The sequence below is a fragment of the Hemicordylus capensis genome, chromosome 1 (genome assembly GCF_027244095.1).
Source record: "Hemicordylus capensis ecotype Gifberg chromosome 1, rHemCap1.1.pri, whole genome shotgun sequence".
Taxonomy (NCBI): Eukaryota; Metazoa; Chordata; class Lepidosauria; order Squamata; family Cordylidae; genus Hemicordylus; species Hemicordylus capensis.
Window position 1 is genome coordinate 360,624,928 of NC_069657.1, and position 14,207 is coordinate 360,639,134.

The following is a 14,207-nucleotide window of genomic DNA, read 5'->3' on the forward strand; positions in this document are numbered from 1 at the left end:
GACACTTTCTATTGTCCAAAAGATTCTCTGAGGAGAAGTACTTACTCTAGAATGAAACATTTTAAAGCTACTGTTCCTATATGTCCTTGTTTATAGAGTCCTATCCTCTGCTTGAGTTTTTGGTGAGAGTACAGTAGGGTGTCAGTGTGGTGTTGTGGTTCGAGGGCTGGTCAAGGACTAGGCAGATGTGGGTTTGAATCCCACACTCAGCCATGAAGCTCGCTGGGGTGACCTTTGGCCAGTCGCTCTTTCTCACAGCATTATAAGGATAAAAGGGGCACCTCATGTATGCCTCCCAGAGTTCTGTGGAGGGTTAGGGTGGGATGGAATTGTGAGGAGTAGCAGTAGTAGTAGCAGTAGCAATAATTCTATGACCGCAGCTCAGTGATGGAGCACATGCTTTGTGTGCAGAAGGTGGCAGATTCAGTCACTGGCACCTCCAGGCAGAGCTGAGAAAGACTCTTGTCAGTGGCAGAGTTCCTCATCTGGTAGGTCGCAACACTGCTCCCACTGCCAGTTTAAAGAGTCTAGGGCTGCCAACTTGCCAAGTCTTTCTCCCTCTGCTTTGGCACTGCTTTGTTACACTTCCATCCACCCACCTATTCTCACTCTGTTTATCCCCCATTCATATCCCCCACAACTCTTACCTGTTGCTTGGCAGACTGAGATCACCTCTTAATGGACTGAGTAGCCCAAACATGTGACATGGCTAATACTACCACTGCCTGCTACAGGCCGGTCCCAAATATGGTGCTTGCGGCAGGAAGGCTGGTGCATTGCTCCCCAGGCGGCTGGCAGGCATATTACAATGGTCCAGTCTAGATTTAACAAGGACATAGAAAACCATAGCTATAGCACCCCAACTCCAATTCCAGAATCACTGCCCAAACTACTTCTGCTGCACACATTATTACATCTTGCATCCATCCATATGCATCTGTTTCTTCCACTTAGCCATCCACATGCATGAACCTACCTACCTCCCATCCATCCACACACATGCAATTTCCATCCATACAACAAACAACAACAAAATATTTATATATCACTCAGGGGCGTAACTATAATAGGGCAAGGGGAGACAGTTGTCTGGGGGCCCACAGCCTTGGGGGCCCCCCAGAAGCAAGTCACATGACTGACTCCCCCAGCCACGCACCTGCCCAGGCTTCCTTGTATTCCTCCTCCGAAATTGATGTGAGTGTTAAGACCTGGAGCTACCAGAACAGCATGCCTTTCTCTAGTACCATTAAATGACTTACATCGTCCACAATTTACAATTTACAAAACCTTTAAAAAAATAATTTAGGATGATCTTCTATTGTGGCACATATATATATATATGCTTTTTGTTACCACTATTCAGCCTTATTTAAGATTTCTTTCCTTCATGAGCTGAGCTTCAGTGAGGGGGGGCATCTTAAATTTTTGTCTCTGGGCCCACTCCAACCTTGCTACGCCCCGATACCACTTTTCAACAAAAGTTTCCAAAACGGTTTACATAGAGAAATAATAAATAAATGAATAAGATGGCTCCCTGTCCTCAGAGGTCTCACAATCTAAAATGAAACATAAGATATATACCAGCAACAGTCACTGGAGGTACCATGCTGGAAGTGGATAGGGCTCCATGGATAGGGATTCATCCATCCATCTCCATAACTGGGACTGTCCTTGAAGATTATTTGGAAACTTCAGACGTTCCAAAATGCAGCTGCTGAGTAGGCGCACTACAGCCACCCAGCAGGGATATCGTAGCAGTTCCTGCACTGAGCAGGTGGGCTGGACTAGAAGACCTCCAAGCTCCCTTCCACTTCCAGGATTTGATTATTCTGTGAGTTCTGTTTCAGCTGCATCAGTTACTAGCTTGTTTCTGGGCATAATTCTAGGATGAGCGACTGCCTTTAAAGCTGTAAACAGTTTGAGCCCTCTTGCACATGCCACCTCTAGCGGAAGTCCGTCTGACAACTTTGTGGGAGAGGACCTTCTGTGTGTTGGCCCCTGTCCTTTGGAACCCCCTGCCCTGCAAGATTTACTCTGCTCCCTACTCCCTGTTTTTAAGAGGTTGGCCAAGACCTAGCCTTTTAAGCAAGACTTTCTGCTCCTTGCTGAGTATTTGTTAAGAATAAGCTTTACTGTTTTGGTGTGACTTTTGCTTTTATTGTTTATATGGGTTTTTTTTAAAATTGTTTTAATTTTGTGATTGTGAGCTGCTTTGAATCACAGAGAAAATTCAGGATCTGTAATTTTAAATCAAATAAATAAAACTTGCGTGGTTTCTGGTCACACAAAGGGCATCCGTGTATGCACGAATGGCATGTGCATGCTGGCACTGTGTGTGGGTACTTGGGACATGCGGCGGTGGAGAAAAGGTAAGGACCTGCTCTCCTTTAAAGAAAAAAAAGGATCCTGCTTGCTGCTCACCTTCCCCAATGCCAAACCAGTTTGGACCTTGTCCACACTGATTCGATGAACCTGTGCATGAACTTCAATTTGTGCACATCCCTACTTTTGAACTCTTCCATGATTCTTGGATTGTCCTTTGGACAAGAAAATCTTGTGTGAAATGGGTAAATTTATTTTCCAGGATGTCTTCATGCTTCATGTGTCTGTTCATACATACAGCTTAATGTGTAAACTGCAGTTGTGCTCATCTAGTTGAGGAATGCACTTTAAGTTCTTCCTTTATGCTTGTGATACAACTGGAGTATGAATACTTCAAGGACTGTCTGTCTGTGTTGGCATGGTATGTGTTGGAAAATACGAGCATAGGAAGTTGCCTTATAATACTCAGTGATTCTCAAACTTGGGTCCTCAGGTGTTATTGGACTTCAACTCCCATAATCCTAAAGCAAAGGCCACTGAGGCTGGGGATTATGGGAGTTGAAGTCCAATAACACCTGAGGACCCAAGTTTGAGAATCCCTGCCTTATATCATCAGCCCATGGCACATTTAGCACCATATGGTCTACACTGACTGGCAGTGGTTTGTCCAAGGTTCCAGGCTGGAGTCTTTCCCAGCCCTAGGAGGGAGTTATTTGCACATGGCTTCATGCTGCGGGGTAAATGTTGAGCGAAGCCACATTGAATCACACTCGTGGCATTGAGGGAAGCCGCTCCTCCCCCTGCTCTCGGTTTTTGTTTTTACAAGATCACATGGCATGCCTTCATGTTTTCCTTCTAGCCAATGGGGGGAGGGGGAGAGAGAAATTACTAAAGAGCTATATCTGCATTTCAAAGACAGTATCCCTCTTATAATGTAAATGATTCTATATCAGTGCCTCTCCCTATTTGCTCGGGTGTTTTCAGAAAAAGTAGCTTAAAACCAGCATTTTAAAAACCCAGAAATACCTCAAGATAAGATAGAATTCACAAGACAAAGCCTGACTTGTGTGTGGAGTGGGTCCAAAGATCTTGAAGGGACTTCGGGGTAAGTTTAGCTGGTGTGTGAATGCACATACTCTCTCCTGAAGGAGATTCGGGGTAGAAGCCCTGTCTGTAAAGCCTGCAGGAGATGTCAGGGATTGAAGTCTCCATCACAGTTTTTAGAAAGCATGTCAAGTAGTGGCTTTTTACCCAGGCTTTTATATTATTGTCTCCACTGCTGCTTCTTGTATTTTGTGCTGTTTTTATGCTTGTGTTTTAATTTATTATTATTATTTTTAATCAGATTTGTTTTTATACTTTTTATCTCAATATTTTAATGTGTCTTTTTAATAATCATGTTTTTAAATTTTATTGTGAGCTGCCTTGAGATTTTCTTAATGAAAGGTGGAGTATAAATGTAACAATAAAAAAAATAAAAATGCGGGGAAGAAACTCACAGCAATGCTACAGATATACCATATACTTTCCTTGCTCTAGTACCATTTTGCTATAGGTTATGCAGCCCTCTACTCAGGATAATGTTGAGCTGCAACAAGAATGTGCCCATCTCAATGTCACTAAAGGATGTGCTGACAGGTCTTGACAAATCCTCTAATCATGTATGAGTGGTGTTCATTGGAATGGCCTCTGCATGCACTGCAAAACCCTGTTTAAACAAACTTTTGTAGCGCATGTAGAAGAATGATTCCGATGAATACCGCTCATACACAATTAAAGGATGCATCAAGAACCTGACGGCATGTCCTTTAGTGACATCAGGGCACGTTCTCATGCAGCCCTGACATTATCCCATGTAGAAGGCTGTGGTCATCTGAACCAGCCCTTAGCTTTTGAGGGGCCAGGATAAAGCTTCAAAGATGTAAAGATAATGTACTCCGTCTCCATGTTGTTGCAGTACCTGAGGCAAGTTGCAAAATGCTGACCTGCCCCATGCCCTGAGTGGGAGCCCCTTTCACTGCTTTGGAAGGGCATGGGAAGCAGACAACTGCTCTAAAGGGAGCAGCAGGGGGCATCTTGCCCCCCTAACCTGTCACCTGAAGCAACTGCCTCACCTTGCCTCTTGAAAGGGCCGCCCTTATTCTGACTGCTTGGATGAAGTGGAATGCTTTGTACTACTGAGTTACAGCTATATAGTGAATTATGGTTGTGTTTACTATTTGAGGAACGAACACATGTTGGGAGAATCAACCAGTCAGGCTGCTGAACGCAACTGACTGACTGAAACCATTACTGGTTAAATTACTGTTGTTTATGAAGGAACATAATCATGTAATTAAGCTACACTTTTTCTGCAGTCATATGACCAATTTGGTGGGATTTCTGCTTGTTTTGCTCCGTTGAACAAATGTATGGCTTGTCTCTCTCTCCCTCAGTTTTGGAAAATGGGACCCCTTTCCCCTGTATTATACTGAGGAGAAGACTGGCGTTTCAGCGTAGCAAGCTGCACTGCCACAGTGATGGTGTTTCCGAATCAAACCCTTGCCCTTTAGTTTCAGCTCAGCTGACAAGAGATGAAGGACACTTAATTCCATTTGCCCTTTTCTTGCTACCTTTACTGTCCTGTCTCCCTTGTGTCTTCCTCCTTGCTCTGTTTGTTATTCTTGCCTCTCCCATTTCTCTGTTCACTGTTCTCCCCCCTGCTGAAGTTTAGCTAGTACGTTCCTTGGCACACGGATCTGCTTTATTATTATTTATTTGTTGTTGTTGTTTATGTTACTTGGTAAGAGCCAAGTACCATTAAGAACAATAGAACTTGAAGCTGGAGCCCTCCCCTTTCATCTGGCTCTGATGGAAGAGTAGCTTTGCAAGGTCAAGGTGGGCTGGAGTAGGGATGCAAGAAAGGGATGTGAGCCACGAGGAGCCCGTTTCCCCTCACAAATCAGAATGTACAAAGCCGCCTTCAGGTTAGGCAGCCTGTAGCTTTTCCTCCAAGAAAACCAGAGGCATGTTTTGTTTTCCTTTTCTCCAACCAGGTTAAGGTTTAGAATTTTGGCTTAGAGAAATGACGACAGAATCAAGTGCTGGATTCCTTTGAGACGGAGTGTGGGTGGCCTGCAGGTGCCCCGGCTCCTTGAGGTCACTGAGGTTCTGACCTGGGAAGCATCCCGCCTTGCCCATTCTCCGTTGGGCAGAAGCTGGATGTGGTCACTTAATGGGGACAAACAAACACTGCTCAAATATATTGCTCTTGAAGAAGGGGCAGGCTACAGATGTGGCAAATAAAGAACACAATAACATGGGGTGGGGTGGGTCAGAGTCTTGGCTCAAGGGAAGTCCTGCTTTCTCTTCACCCACCCAAGTGCATTTCCACAAATGAGTTAAAAGCAAATAGTCTGTACTCACTGTGCAGTGCCGTCCCTTAATGACCAGAGCGCTGCGAGGCTGTTTGGGCCACCGCTGGCAGCCAGCAGCTTGTGACGAGGGTTGCAATTGACATTTCCCTTCAAGGAAGTGTGCTATGTTTTTCAAGGCATATTGTTGTTGGTATCAACTGAAGGTGCAAGGTGCAGTGAATTTCATGGGACAGTCCTACTTCCTTAATTGGTAGGTCATATAATTTAACTCATTACGCTTTGGCTTCACAGAAAGGAGTGGGGGAAACCATTAGTGTGTTAGTGTGAGAAATGCCAAAACCACTAAGTAAAGACAGTATTTATAGTAAATAATAAGTAAAGACAGTATTTATAGAGAGGTATTTTTATTTTATTGGAACATTTGTTAGATTTGTTATGAACCCTTTTTTCACAGACACCTTTATAGCTTATGTTCTAGTGATCAGTTAGTTGGACTGATGAATGTACTGCTTTCCTCTCTTTTTAAATTGGTTTCCAAGAAGCTGTTGTGGTGCAGAGAGTTATAACCATCTGCAACTGTTGGCCACATGCAGTAGTGATTATTTTGTTTGTTTATGAATTTAATTTAACTAACACAAGCCATTGACTTTCAATTTCCCCCAGCAAGGACTGCAATTAGAGAAAGAAGTCTTGGAAGCTCTGGCATGTGGGGAGCTCACTGCACAGCGACACAGTTGGGAGCAGGGGCGTAGCTAGGGGAGAGGGGGCCCGTGTTCAGCCCTCTTTCTGGCAGCCCCCCAGAGTGTGGGAGATAATGAGGAAAAGAGGGAGGGGTGGAGCTGGAGGGCCCGTGTTCTTTGAACCCTTTCGCTCAATTATCGCTACAGCCCTGGTTGGGATTGATAAATGGCCGGCGGGACCAGTGCAGACCCTCAGCCTACAGAATCCAGACTTCAGTGTGCTGCAAGCAGAGAACAGCTGCACGATTCAAGAAGCCTGGAGACAAAAACATTAACAGTTTAGTAATTTGGTGCAAAGGGAACCCACAAAACTGGGTACTGTACTTCATGTAACATCACAAAGTCATGTCACTCAAGCTGATGGAATATTCTGAAAAACTTGTGTGCATCTACCAAAGCTGAACTTCACAAACATTGTTTATATATTTAAAAAGCCATTTTGCATCTTTTTGTCTGTGGCAAGAGTACTTAAATCGAAGCCATGCAAGTATTTAAATTTATATATTTAAATTGATGGGGCTGGAAAATTTCATTTCAACTTTCATGCACTTTTTACGTCACCTTTGAACAGGTGTACTTGAAGTATATTATTGATCCTATGCCCATCATGATTACTAGAGAACCGTAATGTATGTACAGGCTCCAGACAGGGCAAGCCAGGGAGTGTTATCTAACGCATTAGCTTGACAGAAGTCTCCAGTCTTTACAGATAAAGAGCTTTACTTGTGTGCATAAGTAATACTAATGGACTGGGATTAGTAATATGTAAAAACATATTTTCAGGTCATTAGCATTAAATCCTTGTATAACTATGGGATCACTTTCTGCCATCTTCTGTCTTTTCTGCAAATTAAGATTGATAGGAGATGGTCCTTTTGGTTGTTACCCATGTCTGAGGTCCAGTTGGCTGCAACTTGGAAATCACCTGAATCTGTGAGGCTTAAGTATATAGACCTGGATAAAAAAATGGTGACGGATAAAATGACTTAATGCTATTCTGAACTCTTGTGCAGACAATAGTGGACAACTGCACACTGTACAGGACCACCAGAATTGCATTGCAGTATAGTAATAAAGAGTACCTTCCAGATTTGGGGTGCCTTCCATGAACAGAACAGTGTGTTGGCTACTCACACAATACGTAGTTTTCTTCCTGCACTAGGGATACATACAAACAAGTCAAGGCCCATTGTCTACTGCTTGGCACACTGAGGACTTGAGGGCAATGAGATTGCAAGGACAACGGCTAGAAAACAAGTGGGAGAATTTAATCACAACCACGCTGACTAAACATGGGCTAGAGCCCATCCATGTCTGTCTTCATGGCAGTGAGTAGAAAGCGGTCATCCCAGAGCTGTTCATGATTGTTAAGAGGCCTTCTGTGTTTATAGATCTGATATGGGAAGCACTGAGTGCAGGCATTCCCAGCCTTGGGTCCCCAGAGGGTTGTAGTTCCCATATTTAGCCATTGAGGTTGGGGATGATGGAAGTTGTGGCCCAACACCATCTGGGGACCCAAGATTGGAATCACCTGATTTAGTGTATCGAGTGGCTGAGTGTGCTTGGACAAGTGTTAGCTTGTGCTGCCTGAGGAGTGGGGGTAAATGGTAGATTGGGGCATGGATCAGTTCTCTGCTTGCTCACTTGATCCTTGCCCAATTTGGCTGATCTGGGCAATCACGATCGCTGAAGTGACTTAATGCATCTCTACACGAGGGAACAGTGCTTACCTTATTGAAAGAGATAGTGGTAACACTTCTATTGGAAATACATCTTCCCTGGAGCCTTCAGATACAGGGCCCCATACACCAGTTGCCAACTTGCCATTTTTGGGAAAGATCGCTGAGGAGGCAATAGCAGGCCAGCTCTCGGTCTTCTTGTATTATGTAGATTATCTAAAGTAATGTTTGCCTGGCTTCCAGCAGAAACTGCCCTGGTTGCTATAATGGATTATCCTTATTAGGAAACAGAGGGAATGTGACCTTGTTGGTTCTCCTGACTGCTCAGTGGCCATTGCTATCAACCATGGTATGCTTCTAAGCTAATTGGCTATTATTATTATTATTTATTAGATTTATATACCGCCCTTGCAATACGGCTCAGGGCGGTTCACAACATAGCTAGTTTGGGAATCAGAAGCAACTACATCAGAGTTGTTCTGCTTCTGCTCCTACCTGGCTGGAAAGTACCAAAAAGTGGTGTCTGAAACCGCTGCCTAGCTTTGTGGGTGGTATTATTATTATTATTACATTTATATTCCGCTCTTCCTCCAAGGAGCCCAGAGTGGTGTACTACGTACTTGAGTTTCTCCTCACAACAACCCTGTGAAGTAGGTTAGGCTGAGAGAGAAGTGACTGGCCCAGAGTCACCCAGCTAGTATCATGGCTGAATGGGAATTTGAACTCGGGTCTCCCCGGTCCTAGTCCAGCACTCTAACCACTACATCACGCTGGTTCTCTTAAGAAAGGAAAGAGAGAGAGAATTATCATGCTGGGTATCATCTTATCTCACATGGAGCTTGACATCCACATGAAACCACTCAGTGAGGTCATAAGGGGGATAGGGGAGAGAATAATTGGTATGCTGAGGACACCTAACATTTCCACCCCGCTCTGATCGAGATGGGGCATCAGTTCTCTGCATCAATCCCTGGAGTCTGTAATAGGCTGGATAAAGATGGATGGAGTTAAATTTAATCCAGATAGAATTGATGGTGAGTGGGCTAGTCAACCTAGGACAGTTCTGAAGGTGGTAATGCTGCTCCTGAAGGAGCAGCTTCAAGCAGTTTGGTAGTGCTATTGGACCCAGAACATCATCTGGATGCCACGGGTTGGACAATAGAACTGTGCTTCAAGTAGGGATGCCATAAAAGACTATTCTGTAAGCTATAACTGTGGAAGCCCACAGTTGTCCAGGGGGGGTATAGCCAGGAATAAAAGAATGTCACTGACTGACAATTTCCAGGTGCAATTCAATGTGCTCCTGAAAATCAAACATTCTAAGATCAAGCTGGCTGAAAGAATATCTTTCCCATAAGAGCTCCCCCTCTCCAGCTGCTCAGGTCATCTTAGCAGCCCCTGCTCCCAGCCACCAGGAACTGTGATGTGTGGTTGTCATGAGCAGCATGCCCATCCTCTAGCACTGCCTTCCTAGGGAGTTGGCTTTCTTTGCTTCTGGGCTTGAGGCACATGACTAAAACCTATCCATTCAGCAATAAAACTGGTTTTAATGTTGTGTTAAAATTAGCTTCATTGTTTTATCTTGTTTTTGTTACTCCTGCTAACTGAGCAACGAGGCAGCTTTACAAATGGTGACTCTTATTTAGCAGGGGGAGAGCAACTGGCCCTACCCAACCCCAGCACAAAATCCCTCCTGTGACTGTTGCTAGTGTCCAGCTTTATGTTTCTCTGACTTCCGGTTAAGACACTGATGGGAGGACAGCGTTTTTGTGAGCTTATCCTTTTAATCTTTTAGCTTTGTTTATTTCGCTTTTTATCAACTTGGCTAGCTGCCTTTGAGGAAAGCTTGAAGCATAGCAGCTGCTGTTTGGCTTGTTTTGTTTTTACTCTATTTGAGTTAATATCTACTTGACAAACCACGTGAGAAAGAGAACTGAGCATTGAGCATTAACAACGACTACCTGATTGTTTCCTACTATAAAGAGATTTCCTGACTGGTCTCTGAGGTGTTATGACTAAGAATAAATCTTCTAGATTGAAATCACGAGAGCAAAGGCTGAATTCTGGATCTCCAAAGCATGCCTTTGTTCAGACTAAATTGGATACCCTCTTATCAAAACAACGGAATGCTTATAAAAGTGATGGTAATGATGAAGTCATTTTATGCCAAGAGTTTAGGTTCTTGGGAAATGAGACTCTCCCTTTTGAATTAGACGTGGCTGGAAGGCAGAAAGGGGATGGAGTTAGAGAGAACTTTGCTTCTTCCTTGTCTCTATCTTTATCCACTCCCACTCCCTTTCTGCTTACAGACTCTCCTCAAGCACAGAATCTGTCTGATCCGACTAGAGTCCTTTCCCCCCTTGGCTAGCACGGCTACTGATCCATGCCTTAAACTCTCACTTCTTACATCAGAGACGCTTGTTTATTTCAGCGTATGTCATCAATTGTTGCTAAGCTTGATGAACTTAAGGTTGCACTCAATAACCTATCTTCACTTTCAACTTGCTTCAAATATGAGACTATGAAGTCTGATTTATATTCTGCTGAAGGATCTCAAAAGATTTGTCAAGAGAACTCAGGTGATTTGGCTAATAATGTTAATTCTAATTTTGCCTCTACTCATTGCAAGGAGACTCTCAATGAAAGGGCAGCCCCTATAGGCTGTCTTAGTAAAGTTTTACAATTGAAGCAAGTTTCTCTTTTAATCTTCTTAAACCGTTTGAACTCAAGCCGATGGTCTAGTTGGTTTTTAATTAAGTGTTCTCTTGCACTTCTTTCATTCCGTATTAATTTTATCGATCTCCAGTCATATGATATACAACCCACCAGAAGACCGAATACTCTTAAGCTTCTCCTTACTTTCAAGTCATCCTTAATTCCGCTTTCTCTTCTACGTATGCATGATTTTTTGGCTATCTACAACATTCAACCTCAAAGAGTTTTTGCTGATGTTTATTCTAAATCATTTAAAAGGAAGAGCTCTCCTGAAGTGTCAAATAGGAATCTCACTTCGGCTGTTAAATGCTGTTCCCTCAGGAAGTTGTTCAGGACATTTTCCCTTTGGCTGATTCTGCTATGAATCAATTGCAAACTTTATCTGCTAAGATGGACTGCGAGTCCCTTAATAAACTCTGGAAACAATCTTAGTATTTCTCCGGATGAACTGAACAGTAGTCAGCTTTTGACCTTATCAGAGATAAATTCTTTTTCTGATCATTCTTCTCCCTTCGCCTCTGGAATAGATGAACAATTAACTGTTATGCAGGAGCTAAAGCTAGAAACTGCAGTCTTTTGGAGACTGATTACCTGTCAGTTATGATGCAACACTATTCTTTTTGATTATGTAATTCCCTCATTAGTTTGGGAGCAACATTTCACAAATTTATTCCAAAAGGAGGACGATTGAGTCTTCCATTCAACAGACACTTCGGCCCCATCATCGGACTGGCCTCCAGTGTCATGTAGTGAAATTAATGCTCTTATTACCCAGTTGAAATCAGGAAAGCCCCGGGTATTGACCATATTACCGCAGAGATACTTAAGAGTAACATGGCTTGGTGGTCCCCCGTTTTAGCTTCCCTATTCACTTTTATAGACCGAACTACTCAGATTCCGAGTGATTGGGGCATAGCAATCATTATTCCTATCTACAAAAAGGGAGGAGACTCCCAGAGAACTATCACCCAATTAGTTTACTTAGTACTATTGCTAAACTCTGTGCTAGGCATTTGTATGGTAAATTGGTGGATTGGTGCGACAGAGAAAACATTCTATTGAATGAGCAATTTGGATTTTAGAGCAGATTGATCAGTTTTGGATCCAGCTTTAATCCTTCAACATCTTGTTGGGAAATATGTGCTTGCCCATAAGGCTGCCCTTTTTGCCGCCTTTATCAATTTTAGGGCTGCATTTGATTTGATCCCACGTGATAAATTATGGTCTAAGCTGTCTGAATCCACAATTGATCGTCATCTTTTATGCCTCATTCGTAAGCTTCATTGATTTTTCAAGATTCTTATCACTCAGCTTGGTTGGAAGCTATTGAAGGGAGATTGCAGTATTATGGATTTTCACCTGCAGCCATTCTTAGTTTGCCTTATGAGGAGGCTAGGGGCAGACTTAAGGAAAGGATTCTGGATGTGGAATCTCAGATTGACAGGACTCTAATTCCTAGGGGTGTTTTCCTGAATGTTGAAAATGTAAGCTATTCTCCAGCTAGATATTTCTCTCTTCTTACAGTACCTAAATTTCGTAGGGCTTTAACTTTGGCCCGTTGTAACGCCATTAATACAGCTGTGCTGCAGGGGAGATTCCAAAATATTCCTTATCATTGCTGTGTTTGTCCGTGTGGATCGGGAGAAGTTGAGACGACGGCTCATGTTCTTTTTTATTGCCAATTTTACAATGACATTAGGAAAAAATACATTTCACCTCAACTTATCCTGTTTCCAGGATTAACTGAAATGGATTATTTAAATTTAATTTTAAAGGATTGTAAAGAAGACAGCTTACTCAATGTTGCTAAATTCTGCTATATTTGTGGTGTTATTCGGAATGAAGTTGTTAATTCTAAATGATTTTATTTTTGTAATTCTGGCCATTGGCTGTATTAATAAAGACTGACTGTTTCTTTTTAAGAATATGAAACCTCTGGGGAGAGGAAACCATCTTATTTTTCTATGCAAATGGCTTTGATAACTTTTGCTGAAAAGCAGTAGATAAATAGTTGTAATAGTTACTGTAAGCAGACTGCCAGACTGAAAGTAAACATTTAGTAAATAAATCACATCTCCCACACTCTTAGCTCAGCACCATGAAAGTGAGCCAGGTGGGAGGAAGAAAGCAGTACCCAGATGAGTATAAAGGTTTCTGGAGCTGGTTCTACATTTACCAGCTCATAGTTTAATACAAAATACATCCAGTAATGGATTTTAGTTGGAAAACTGCAGAAGCAGGTTTTCTAACAAATCTCTTAGTGTGTGTGCGTGTGCGCACGCACGTATGTGTACACACACACACACACACACACGTTCTTGTTCCAGTAGAGCACCTATTGCTTGTTGGAATTTACCAAGCACTGACTTAGCAGACTTCTGTGCCTTTTCAATCTAGATCTATCACACCAACCCTACTTCCGAAAGGCTTAATTATCCTATATAATAAAAGGCTAAGTGAGTGGCCGTGGCCTTGGAACGTTGGGGATCTGCGTCCCTGCCTCCCTGGGCTGTTCTGGGCCTGCGCAAAGCGCAGGCCCAGAACAGCCCAAGGGAGTCCGGACCCCCAACGCCAGTGTTCCAAAGCCACCAAACACTCGACCTCCTGCCATTGCCCGCCCGCCCGCCCTCCAACACCGTTCCGGGCCCACCGGCGGCCATTTCACCCCTATCCCCGGCCCGACATGCGGCCGGATCGCTGTCTGCCCGCCCACCCACTCGCCCTCCATCACTGCCCCAGCCACCAAACACTCAACCTCCTGACGCCGCGGCCATTATGGCCGGATCGCTGCCTGCCTGCCTGCCCGCCCGCCATCACTGTCCCGCCCTCACCCACGGCCATTTAGCACCCAACACTGCCACTGGCCGCCCGCCCGCCCTCCCTCCCTCCCAACTGCCGAGCCCTCCTTACCCCGGCCATGTCCATCGGGCAAAAAACCCCTAAAATCCAGAGAGACAGAGGAGCTCGCAAGCAGAGCTCCTCTCTTTGCAACGGCTCTGCCCGAACTGACACTATGGCCGTAAAGGACGCAATAGGCGTCCTTTGCGTCCAAACTGACAGTACGGGCAGAGGCTTTGCAAGAGAGAGGAGCTCTGCTTGCGAGCACCTCTCTCCCACTGAAATTTGTGTTTCTCTGTGTTTCTCGAGATGGGTGCACTATTCGTAGCACTGCGGGTATGCGAGACACTCAGGCAGGGGGCGCGAGACGATGGGAAAGCAGACCAGCAAGGAGGATGGATGGTGCAAGCGACTGCCTGGAATTAATCCCGCGTTTGCTCACTCTCTTTGGCTGTTTCTCGCCCTCCTTCCTGATCTCTCTAGCTTGCCTTGCCAGGTTTGACCTATTCACTAGGACTGAGATGCAAGGATGGAACTGTGAAGCATTTTGTGCCAAG

At 44.1% G+C, this 14,207-nt stretch overlaps 1 long non-coding RNA gene across 1 annotated transcript; it reads right to left on the minus strand.

Annotated features, from left to right (window-relative positions):
- Positions 1-12,472: 12,472 nt before the first annotated feature.
- On the minus strand, positions 12,473-13,419 carry LOC128343303 (uncharacterized). The gene is made up of 2 exons (XR_008315451.1): positions 13,376-13,419; positions 12,473-13,332 (listed from the first exon to the last, which is right to left on the minus strand). It is a non-coding gene; the product is annotated as an uncharacterized LOC128343303 (long non-coding RNA).
- Positions 13,420-14,207: the final 788 nt, after the last annotated feature.